The 12,196-nt window shown below is 34.3% G+C and overlaps 1 long non-coding RNA gene across 2 annotated transcripts; it reads left to right on the top strand.

Moving 5' to 3' along the window:
* Positions 1-4,571: 4,571 nt before the first annotated feature.
* On the top strand, positions 4,572-12,032 carry LOC147764920 (uncharacterized). Of its 2 annotated transcripts, XR_015333919.1 has the most exons (5): positions 4,572-5,015; positions 5,210-5,284; positions 5,414-5,458; positions 5,602-9,545; positions 11,852-12,032. It is a non-coding gene; the product is annotated as an uncharacterized LOC147764920 (long non-coding RNA). The 2 variants fall into 2 exon arrangements; XR_015333918.1 differs by lacking the exon at positions 4,572-5,015 and having other exon boundaries at positions 5,102-5,284.
* The last annotated feature ends 164 nt before the right edge of the window (positions 12,033-12,196 follow it).

The following is a 12,196-nucleotide window of genomic DNA, read 5'->3' as shown; positions in this document are numbered from 1 at the left end:
AAAGGACTTGATGATGGTGATGACCCAAAGTATGTGGAGAAACATGATGTAGATGAAAATGCTGTAACGGATTATGTAAAGAATGCTGATGAAGGACTTAATGATGAATGGATGGAAATGGATTTTTCTAATTTCAAAAATACAGACGGAGACAAACTTACTGAAGTAGAGATGGAACAAAGTGCAGGTGAGGAAGAAGTTGAAGAGAATGAAGAACAAAGTGCAAGTGAGGAGGTACTTAAAGTTGTAGAGAATGAAGACAAACAAGGTTCAGACACAGAAAATGTTTATGAGAATGCAAAAGAATGGACAGGTGTAAAATGGGACTTTAACAGAGACAACAAAAAGGTGCAGAGAAAGTTTATGGCAAAGAAACTAAAATGGACACTTCTTCCACACTGCAAATTAAGAAATGATTTTTTTTATTCAGTTAAAGGATAATGCATCAGTTAGGGCTGTACTGTAGGTTCAGAAAAATGAGATTTATAGATATTTTACACTTGGCTCAGTATTTGATATTCTTGTTTTAATATTCTAAGTAAAATTGCACCAAATAATTCATGACCTACTTATTTGAAAATAACAAGATAAATTGTGTTTACAGATACGGTTTAATTGAATTATAAAGAATATGTGACGGTATTTTTTTTTATTTAAAAATGTTAAATTTCCAACATGTGTTATGGAAGAAAGAATTTAGTTTCGTGATATACCTGATACTGAATTGTTTAACTGATGAGATTTTAAATGTACAGTCCATAAGAAAAGCTGTTTAAACAATCTGTATGATAACTGGACATTTATCTCTGTCAAAATATTTTGGAAGCATAAAAATTCAAATTTAATTTCATTAGAATAATGACATGTCTTTGTACAGCAATGGAATGGATAATGAACTGAATTAATTACAATTGTTAGTTTAAGTGATGATGTTTGATAGAATAATATTTTAATTTATTCTTGTAATTGAATCATGACGCAGATATTTTGTATAAGTATTTAGCAGTTAAAATTTTTTATATTTGAGTATTCTGTAGAATCTTTATTTCAAAAAATTATGTAACAATAATTTTTTTTGTGGGAAAAGAAGGAATATGTTAAGGTCCACTAAATGCATGTGATGAAATCACTCATTTACATATTATGTTTATACTTGTAATCAGTCAGCATATTATCATTCACCTTACTTCAGTCTTGAATGAATATTTATCATCCTCTGTATAGGTATACCTGATAAGTAGAACTGATATAACTTAAAAGTAGAAGCCCTCAATTGTTATCTATTGCATTGCAATTAGTATTTAAATGAGTTGCTGCCACTGTGGCATGCAGATAGATTCTCTGGAGATAATGTGTATAAAGGCTGAAGGCTGGGACTTAATAAAGGACTTTTAGACTTGGAACTGAAGATGTGAGTTTGTAGTTATATTCCCTCTCCCATGCATCAGTGACAGGTAAAATATTAGAAGAACCTGGGTAGGGTGGAACATGGACCCCTACACCGTGGTGCGAGGCGTATTGCCCCAGCAATGGGGCAAAAAGGCCGAATTTATAATTCACATATTTTTTACCTATAAGGTTTTTCGTTTGTTTGTTTCCAAAAGTGTTAGTATCAGTTTGTAGTTTAGGCAGCCCTTCAGGAAATGTATTCCCTAAGAGCTGAGGGTGAGTCTTCTGACAAAATCTACGATTCTGATAATGAAGCAGAGTGGACTGATTTGGAAAATTTCGTCTGGAACAGATTCTGATGATAGCAGTGATTCTAGCAGTCTTGAGGACACAGATGACGAGGATAATTTGAGGGAGAAAAAACTTCGTGAGTGGGCACTTAATAGTGCCACGCCACTTACACATGTGTATAGCCTCCTCATGCTTTTGAGGCCTAATTTGCCAATGTTTCCAAAAGATGGTCTCAAGAACAATCTCTGATGGACTATAGCCCTTGGACAATTTCTGCCTAGAGAATTCATGAGAAAAGGAAGAAAATTAACTGACATTGAGCGATGGAAAGCTTCTGAGTTTAGGACATTTTTACTATACACAGGACCTGTAGTATTGAAAGGAAAAGTGTCTGACATTGTATATACAAATTTCATGATGTTGTCAGCTGGTATTTTTATGTGAAAGAAATGTTTTTATCTTTTGTTGAACATTTTGCGGCATTATGTGGTAAAGAGATTATCAAATACAGTGTTCATGTCTTAACACATTTAGCAGATCACTCAAAGTTATATGGTCCATTGCATCTATTTTCAGGATTTCCATTTGAAAACTACCTGCACAGTTTTAAGAAATTAATAAGAAAACCTAAATTTCCCCTTCAACAAGCCATGTTGAAAAGATGTACTTGCATGGCTCTATCATCGAAAACATAAACATTTTGCAAAAAAAAAAAAAAAAAAAAAAAAAAAATAATAATAATAATAATAATAAAAAAAATTTAAAAAAAATAAAAAAAAAATTAAAAAAAAAATTACATGTCCCTCTTCCTGCAAATTTTTGTAAATGCTGAATTTGCACACTATCAACAGATCTTTATGCCCAATTTTATGCTATCTACAAAAAACACCAGATAACGCTGTTCTGATTGGTGAGGCTACATACATTGTAGTAAATTTAATTTGTGTGGGTGACGTAATACATTGTGTATGTCAGAAATTTAGAGGCGGAAGGCCATTTTTTATTACCCCTTCAACTCACTTGAAATAAATCTTTGGTAAGTGACCTCATGGAACGTTTATATATATTTGATGTTACTTTTGTTGCTGATAAGATTGCATTGTTACCTTTGAATGAAGAGTATGTGTCTAATCCATTGCTTTAATTTGTGGAAATTAGATAAAAAATTGAGAAAAACTCTGTTTTTTGATACTGCCTCTATAGTGACCATAAAAGGAAAGCCATGTCACTCACTCTTCTCAAACATACCAGTAAGAAACATAAGACTAACATACAGCTTCAGTTGTATAAATCTGTCTCATTGGTTAATTTTTTGGAAGTTATACAGTATTTCTGTGAAGTTAAATTTTTCACATATTGGCATTTTCATAAATAATATCAGTTTCCTCATAAAATTCTTTATTATCACAATTCATGACAGGAAATAAAGTCTTGTGTGTTTTAACAATTTATTTAATTGTTTCTTAAAGATAGTTCAAGCAAAAGATTTATTATTTAATATCCGAGTACTACGTCTTTCCGCGTTTTGCGCCGGCTTTTTTAAGTAGGTCAAACTAGGAATTCCCGGCGCGAGTTTCTCTGCGGGAATTACCCTGGAAAAGTGCTTCCACATGGGCGGAATCCCCCCCAATTTTCTAGGCACTGAAACAGTGGCATTAAAAAGAAATCATACAGATATTTCAGAATACAATTCAACTATTAAAATAAATGAACTTTCATTGTTGTCATTTTATTTGTTTGTTTTTTCTTCCAAAAAACACACTGTCTCTGAGTGTCAAAAAATGAAGGTAAATCTAACCCAATCAGATGCAGAGGTGACAGTATAAAAGCCTTGGCGCAGTTTTTCCCGGAGCCAGAAGTGAAGATGGAGCCGTGAGAAAGCGAGTGAAATATATGAGCGAAGAAGTTGAAGTTTTGGTTGATGAAGAGGAAAGGAGGAAAAGTATATTATTCACTAAATTTTCAACAACAGTAACCAATGAGGCTAAGATGAAAGCTTGGCAAGAAATCATTAGAAGGTTTCTGTCCATTTTTTTAAAACCAAAAGCACTAAAATAGGTGACTTGAATATTGATATATATATATTTTTAATTCTATGCTTCAATTAATTTTTTTTTTTTTTTTTTGTACACACGGGGTATAATCGCTTACGACAACAAGTTGCGATTATGGTCATATTACTAGTCATATTTGTTTTGTTATGCAAATGATTTGCTCAGTATATATACGGCCAGGAGTAGTTCTGGGCGCGGCCCCCTTTGGAATTGATGAGCAGAAGGCTCAGGTTGCCAAGTCTCAAGATTTAGTAGTCACTTTGGCAAAATCTGTGGATCACCATCGGGCGGGGAAAAGCCACATTTCTCTGTACGTATTGTTAACCATTTGCACAATGTATATGTAAAAGCATAAGTTGTTTGTCTAGCCAAATTTATAGTATGCACATTTCCCGTTTCTTATAATTAATTCATTATTTCTTTTTATATTTGTATTTAGTTTATATTATATTTGTGTATTTTTATATTATCAGTTTGGTGTTTATCTTTCATTATTTTGTTATTTTTAGTTTCACCATGTCAGTGTATGTGCGTGAATAAAGGTGTGAACATTTTCCCGTAGTTTGTGTTCGTTTGGCGTGGGATCCACAACACAGGGAATTACATCATTATGCATACCAGCAGCACACTGAAGAGAATTGGAAACATTAAATGTTTGTTTTGTTATAGCAGAAAAAATTTGTAATATCTTATTGATTTTCTGAGTCAACGGTGTAGGGATAGACAGGAAAGATGTTAAAGATATCCGCAAAAAATGGTCTGATTGCACGAAGAAGAAGGAAGCAGAGAGGAGGAGGGAAATTCACAAGACTGGTGGGGGGGGGGTCTCAGATCATACTGACTCCAATACAAGAAAAGCTAAAATAATGTTAGCAATATTTATTTATTTATTTTTCTTTTTACATGCATACATATATAATCTGTGTTCATTTATTACAAATAAAATGATTTATGACTTTTATTTGACTTAAATTTATTGGTACTTTTGTCTTAGGTTGTGTCAATTATTGGAGAAACAGCCATTAGTGGTTGTCAGGGTGGAACTGATACTTTCCAGCAAAGTCAAAATGGCAAGTATACCAAAGTTATCATTCATCTTTTATTTTTATTATTATAGTATTACATTGTATTCAACCATTATTATGAAAAATTCACATATAATATTTAATAAACATGTGAAAAAAATTATCAATCTTACGTTTACAGCTCAAACAATCTGTAATAATGATGATGAGGATGATGCCCTAAATTGACATTGGCGCATGGATTTTTTGTATGAAAGTAAGCTTTATTATTATACATTCTGTAATCTTTAAAAATAATATTTTAGCTACTCTTTCCTCCTTTATAGACATATGTACAGTACTTTTAAACACTAATACCATCACTATGCATGATGGCAGTGTTTCTAAAAGACAAAGTAAGATGCTGAAGTTGAATAAAAGTCAAATCTGGAGATAAACTACATTTTTCAGACATCAACTCAGGGGAATAAGACACAGTAGTGCCAGGGACGCATGAAGCCAGCCATCCAAGAGAAGAGCCAGAAGGTACTCTATTAATACCAGTAATCTTAAGACTTATTTTTTATAATGATAGAACGATCTTATTACTAATATTTTAACATAAGTTATTTTTTGTTACCAAAATAAATGTTTTGTTTTTGTAATTTTTTTCAGAAATCCCAGAAACAGTATCACCAAGAAAAGCACCAAGGAAGACAAGTAAGAATTTTTAAATATAACTTCAATAATAACTAGAGGAGCACACATAAACTGATGTACACATAAATTGAAATGTGTTCTATAAGCAAATGGTGTAACAGCTGATTTTTTAAAAAAAATTATGATTTGTATTAAATTTTCAGAGGACTCCAGACTGGACAAAGTCATAGACGTAGAATCTGAGAAACTTTTGTGTTTAAAGAGGTTGGTCGAGATAGAGGAAGAAAAATTGAAGTTGAAGAAGGAAATGTTTGAATTTAAGAAAAGGAAATGGGAGGCAAAAGTGGCCCAAATGAATTTGCAATCTATGTTAGATTAAATGCTAATAAATATTCATCTACATGAGCATAAGTAGGTAAAAGAGAAATAGATTTTTTAGAGATCATAATAATGATAAACAATTTGAATCTTAAATCCAAATTTGTTCAGTAGACTTTATAATACAACAAGAAAGAAATGAGGCTACTAAAAGAAAATAAAATAAACTTATTAAATCAAGCAATGTAAAAGTTAGAAATGTCACTCCTTCACTCAATTTTAAAAGTCATTTATAAAAATTTTATTTACAAAATGTCTTATTAATAGATAAACCTCGAGTTCTCTAGTAGAGCATATTTTATGTAGTAAAAGTGGCAGTAAATTCCATTCCCTTCATGTAGGTGCAGTAGCTTAAAAAATTTGAGGGGGAAGAGTTGTAAGCTGATACAAGATGGCATATATAGGTGGGGCCATATGGAGATAATATATTTTTTTTTAATTTGTGACCAATGACATGTAATTAGAGAAGAGGTTTTGGTACTTTTCAAAGTTAAAATTTGTGCTTAAAGTGTTTTTTCCTTTAAGGAACAGATGTCAAATACGTATTTGCTTTCATCACCAACATGTTTAATTGTAAGAAATCATTAAATTTCAACAAAGTTTCAGCACGGTTATCTCTTGTTTACATTTTGGCATTTTGAAGATGTGACTTTGCTGCCTTGTTTAACTTGTAAACCTCATATAACAAATATTTAAAATTTCTATTAAAAATATTATGTTTGCTACACTAAGATAATTACAAATGTATCTGTTTAATAAATACTTTGTCAACTTTTAGACCAGAGTTTATTATCATTATTATTATAATTAGAGAATTATTAGGTTTGGGTTTATATATGTTTATACAGTTTAGTTAAAAGTAAAGAACAAAGAGACACAATTTGTAAGTGATGCAGATCAGGAATAAAATGACAACAGTACAGATTGTGAGCCAAACGGTGAGGACAACAAGAACTTGTTTGACACACTTTTATGGCAGCATCTTGAAAACGTACGTGTCCCAATCTATGAGAAGGCTCCAGACGGAAAGCGAAATTACAAAAAGTTAGATTACTGTGCCTACTGTAAATCTTGTAATAAATCAAAAATATCTACTCACTACACTTGTGCCCAGAGGAAGATATCAAGAGGGCTCTCCTTCTTCCACCAAAGTCCATAGAAAGAAAGAAAATTTTTTTGAAGGTCCAAAATAAAGGCAATTCTCCAAAACACAAAGGTAATTACAGAGGGTGAATGCGAGCTGGTTGTTGCCCAGCGAATAAACCATGGAAATTAGCCCTGATTTTATTTGAAATCATCACTTTGGAAGCATATGAAGACATGTCTCTTGAAGCCAGAGACAATACAACCAGAGCAAAATTACATACTTAATGCAAGGTCCATCCTCACACCCTTTGTCAAGTTGGTTTCAGATGGTGACCATACACTTTTGGATCAACTGTTTGAAGGAATGAGCGGAACAACAGCAAACAAAGGCTATCCTCAAGGGTCAGAAAGGCAAGAAAAATAACAACTGGAGAAAGCAGGTGGCTCGAGACCTGAAAGAATTCGGTTTTTAGCGGCATGAGTGGATATGTGAAAATGTTATTCACATTCAATTACCTGCTAAACAAGGGCCTAGTACTGCATAAGCAGGCCTGGAAATGTCAAAGGACATTAGGCTCAAAGAGGATCCTACCATAACTCACCAAAGGGTGATTATGGGTGAGGACATGGAGCTTGACTCTGATGAGGAGGAGGCATTGTTGTCAGGAGTGACGCCTCAAAGAATTACAAAAACTGAAGAGTCAGCTGGTACATCTGACATGACTGCTGAGATTAAAGAATCTCAAAGGTCAGATGTCAGAATGGAGGTGGAGGCTGGGCACTCAAAGGAGTTGCTTCTCACACTAAGTACAAGGTGCATATGTCTGAACCTAGACGTAAGGTGACATCAACGGCAGTACGGCCAGCAGAAGATAAAAGTGGATCATCCAGGGGGAGGAAAGGCTCTCCTTACCATAAAGATTGGAGAAGGCAGAGGAGAAGTTCGCCGTACAAACGACGTAGCTCACCATCGCCCCGTAGATCTGAGCATGGCCAGGTCATGGGAGTTATCATCATGGGAAGAGAATGGCTTCCAGTTCACCAGCGGCGAAAGCGCCATGTCAAGAGAGAGAAAAGGGATGTTTGCTGTCCTGGTGCAAAGGCCCAGATACAGCTGAATATGCGTTTGATTGCCATCTGCCCTTCACTGAGGAAAGCCTCATGTTACGTCTTCTTAACTGGAGAGTGTTGTTAGACCTCTTCTCTATGATTGATAAGGAGTTACAGGAACAGCTGAAACAGCTGTTTGAACCTGATGAAGAGGAGGTAAGGTAATTGTCCCAAACTCAGGAAGCATTTGATGCCCATTGTCATCTGGACAAAGCTCAGAAATTTTTGAAGTTACCTAGGACAACTGGGCTACAAGAAATCATTCAGGCTGTTCCCGTCGATAGCTGCGGGGTTAAAATCGAAGGGTTTACTGCAGTCTATTGTGACCCTGAAATATACCCAAGTCCTGATATATGCAAAGGCATTCAGGAAATTGGAGGGGTGGTGGCTGTGGGCATGCACCCCAAGCATCAGGTAAAGACTGAAGAGTGAGCCAGATTCCAAAGGGTTGTGGCCAAGCCAGAAGTGGCTGCATTGGGAGAGGTTGGATTTGATATGACTTGTAAAGTCTCGAAGTGGGATGAGCAGATTCAAAACTTGGAGATTGCCCTATCCTTTCTTCAGCCAGGAAAAGTCTCGATTCTTCATGGCCATGGATTGAGAAATTCAAGTGATGCTGATGACACAGCATGGAGAATTATTCTCAATGTTCTTAGGTTGGTGCCAGCTGTTGGTCAGGAAAGGCTGATCCATTGCCATTGTTTTCTTGGATCCATGGACTTAGTAGGATCATGGTTAAAGCACTTTCCGAACACTTACTTCGGAATAGCAGGAGCAGTGCATCAGTTTAAAAGTGATAATGTATCCACTGCCTACAAAACAGTGTATAACATGTCTCTCAATAGACTGCTACTGGAAACGGACAGCCCATACTTTTCAAGAGAAGGTGAGGCTGCATCTACTCCTGCTCATCTGGGACAAGTAGTATTTCTGTCATCAAGGGGCAGCCTTGGAAAGAGATCCTAGCAAAGGCTAGTGCAAATGCCTACCTCCAATATGTAGAGCGGTTGGCACCAGAAATGTAACTGGTTGGTTTTCGGGCCAGGCTTGGTGCGACCTGGTCCTGGTCCCAGAGCCCTGGGAGTTAAGGAATGTCCCTAGAAAGGTGAGGGATCATTCCTTTTTCTGTATAGATATTTTTTATGAAACCCAGGCTCATCTCTGTTAACAAGGATTTTTCTCTTTTTGGTGTATTTCCTCTTTATTTGTGAATGTGGGTTTCAAAATTAGTTGATTTTTGTGTAAAAATGATAAAAAGGGGTATAATTATAAATAATGAACAAAAGTTAAGATGTGAATATAGTCCATTTCGCATTGATTGAGGGGCATGTCTCTATTTGACATACTGTATGATATATGGATATTAGAGAGCATTTAATTTTTCTTTTAACATTACCTATTTTTAGATGATAAAGACACACTTAGCAAATACCTAGACAACTATATTGAGACTGGATGCTCCAACACACCCACAAGGGACAGAGATGGTGGTAAGAGTCATAGAACTGTGAAGATAAATACCAGGTACCTCAGTGTTGATTCAGATGAAGATGATGGCACATTGACAAGAAAGGTAAAATATTTTGCGTTTATCTTGTCATAATTGACATATTAGATAACTGTTTGTTTAATGTTCAAATAACATCCATTTTTTGCCAAGCATGTTCACATTGTCATGTTATTCAAAATGTTTTTTTTTCAATGGACCATTAGAATCTGTATTTTTTGATGAATGAATGATGTACATGGTGACAGACTACAGTTTAATACTCCCGTATTGTTTCGATGTTGACATATTACTATTAGATGCATTTGTCATTTCTTTTTTTTTTTTTTTTTTTTTTTTTTTTTAAATGCGTTTATTCACTCAAAGAAAAAAAAAAGAAAATATACATATATAATGAAATATTTAAACAGATAATCAAAGATTGAATGCATGTAAAACAATGCTGATGATAATTACGGTAGTTAAATACTAATAGATAAATAAAAAGAGCGTAAATATATCGAAATACTCTCACTCACTCATCCATCCATGCATACTACGCGTGAGCTACATATCGGCAACTATAACATATTTAATGAAATGTTTAGACAGGTAATCAAAGATTAAATGCATATAATACTGATGGTAATTACGGTAATTAAATACTGATAAATAAAAAAGAACATAAATATATAGACATACTTTCACTCACTCATCCATCCATACATACTACACGTATACATGCTTGTTGTGAACTACATAACGGCAACTATAGCGTACTAGAGGTGAAAATTTTAACACGTTATGGTAGGAATGCGTTTCCATTTTGTATTAAACCTATCTTCTTTTCCTGTCTTTATAGCAATGTATTTTTCTATTTTCTTCTTCTGGCTAAGAAAATGCAGAAACAGTTCAAAATCATAGACTGATGGATTTTCTGAATTTTTGTTTATGAATTGTTTAGCCACAATAATACAGAAATTTAAAGCTTTTACGCGCTGGTCGCTTGACAGACACCCGTACATTATAGTTTTTTCATTTTTTCTGAAGTGTATGGTATTATTCGGAATGTTCCACCAGTTTTCAAATGCAATCCAAAAATTTCTTGCGCGTACACATTCCACAAAACGATGTATTATTGTTTCTTTCATATGGCAGTTAGTACATCCTGGGCTAGTAACTATTTTCATTTTGAACAGTGTAGAATTTGTGTACAGCACATTGTGAATTATTCTGTATTGCATTACTTGTAGTTGAGTTTCTTTGACAGACTCAAATGGTATTAAGAAAACTCTCTGCCAATCATTTTCACTTATGCCTGATTTGATAAGATGCAAACTTGCTGTGGGTAGATTTATTACATTTCTTTCTATTAGCTTATCGTAAATGGTTTTTGTAGAGGCAAGAGTCCATACTATCTCATCTGAGTCTGTGTTGTCAACTGTTTCTGCATTTTCCCGAAGTTTACGTAACCATGATATCGGAATTGATTTTTTTACTTTTTCGTATTCTAGAAAATTCGGCAGCTTAATATCGAAGTTGTGTTGATTTATTATTTCTTCTAATGATATAAATTCACCATTAATATTTATGATATCTTGAATATAATTTACTCCGGCTTTTGACCAATGCCTTAGATATATTGACTTTTTGTTTACAAGTATGAATCTATTATTCCATATTATCTGTTTCTTTATATCGGAGGCATTATTAGGGTCTGTTTGTATTAAATCACTCCATGCATCTAGCATGGCTACGTAATAAGGTGGCATGTCCGAAATGTTAATATTCTTAAGTTCATAATTACAACTGAAAATGAGTTTTCCTCCCACACTTCTTAAATATTTCAGTATGTTTATAACCCACGGATCATCGTTGTCAGCTGACATTATGCGCTTAACCATTGAGGCCTTCAGAGACCGCACGTGCGATGGCACATGTGTCAAATTTAAACCACCTTTACTCTTTGGGGCTGTTAATGTATTCTGCTTTAATTTTGGTTTTTTATCATTCCATAGACATTTTTTGAATAAAGCATCTATCCTCAAAATAATATCATTTGGGGTCTCAAGAACTGTATTAGCATAAACCAGTTTAGCCAGACCCAATGTTTTCAGTATTTGTATCTTTCCAATCCATGTGAGGTCTCTGCTGGACCAAAGGTTAAGCAGCTTTTCAATTTGATCAACTTTACTATCGAAGTCTAGAAACCTACAGCTTTCGTAATCATAAGAGAAATGAATTCCGAGCATTTGTCATTTCTGCCGTCCACAATATTTTTTCGACTTCATGTTACATACTTAATGCATGTAGATGTCACAGGCCAGATCCCGTTCCAGGCCAGTTATATATATATGTGAATGTTTTTTAATAAACATTTCTACACATTTTAGCAGCCTCCACCGAAGAAAAGACGCATTTAAGACACTTCTTTGGCAGCAATAAAGGAGAAGTTGAAGGGGAAATTAGGAGATAAAGTTGAGGTATGAAGCGCACTTATAAATATGAACATGAAATGGGTGTTACAGTTTTTTTTAGTTATGAATAGGCTCCCAGCCTTTAGGGTTTTGGTCAAAATTGTTCTTAATTTATATAAGTTAGTTCAATAACACAATTTTCTGCTAACCTTTACATAATATTTATGATGTGTATGTTGGAGGAACTTAACAGTTTTGTTCAAGCAGAAGTTTTCAATCCCAATTCATTGGGAAATTATATTTGGATGGTTTGGGTTGAGT

Source organism: Lingula anatina, chromosome 1 (genome assembly GCF_051362555.1).
Source record: "Lingula anatina isolate TDL-2025a chromosome 1, LinAna3.0, whole genome shotgun sequence".
Taxonomy (NCBI): Eukaryota; Metazoa; Brachiopoda; class Lingulata; order Lingulida; family Lingulidae; genus Lingula; species Lingula anatina.
This window is presented reverse-complemented; position numbering and strand designations above follow the sequence as displayed.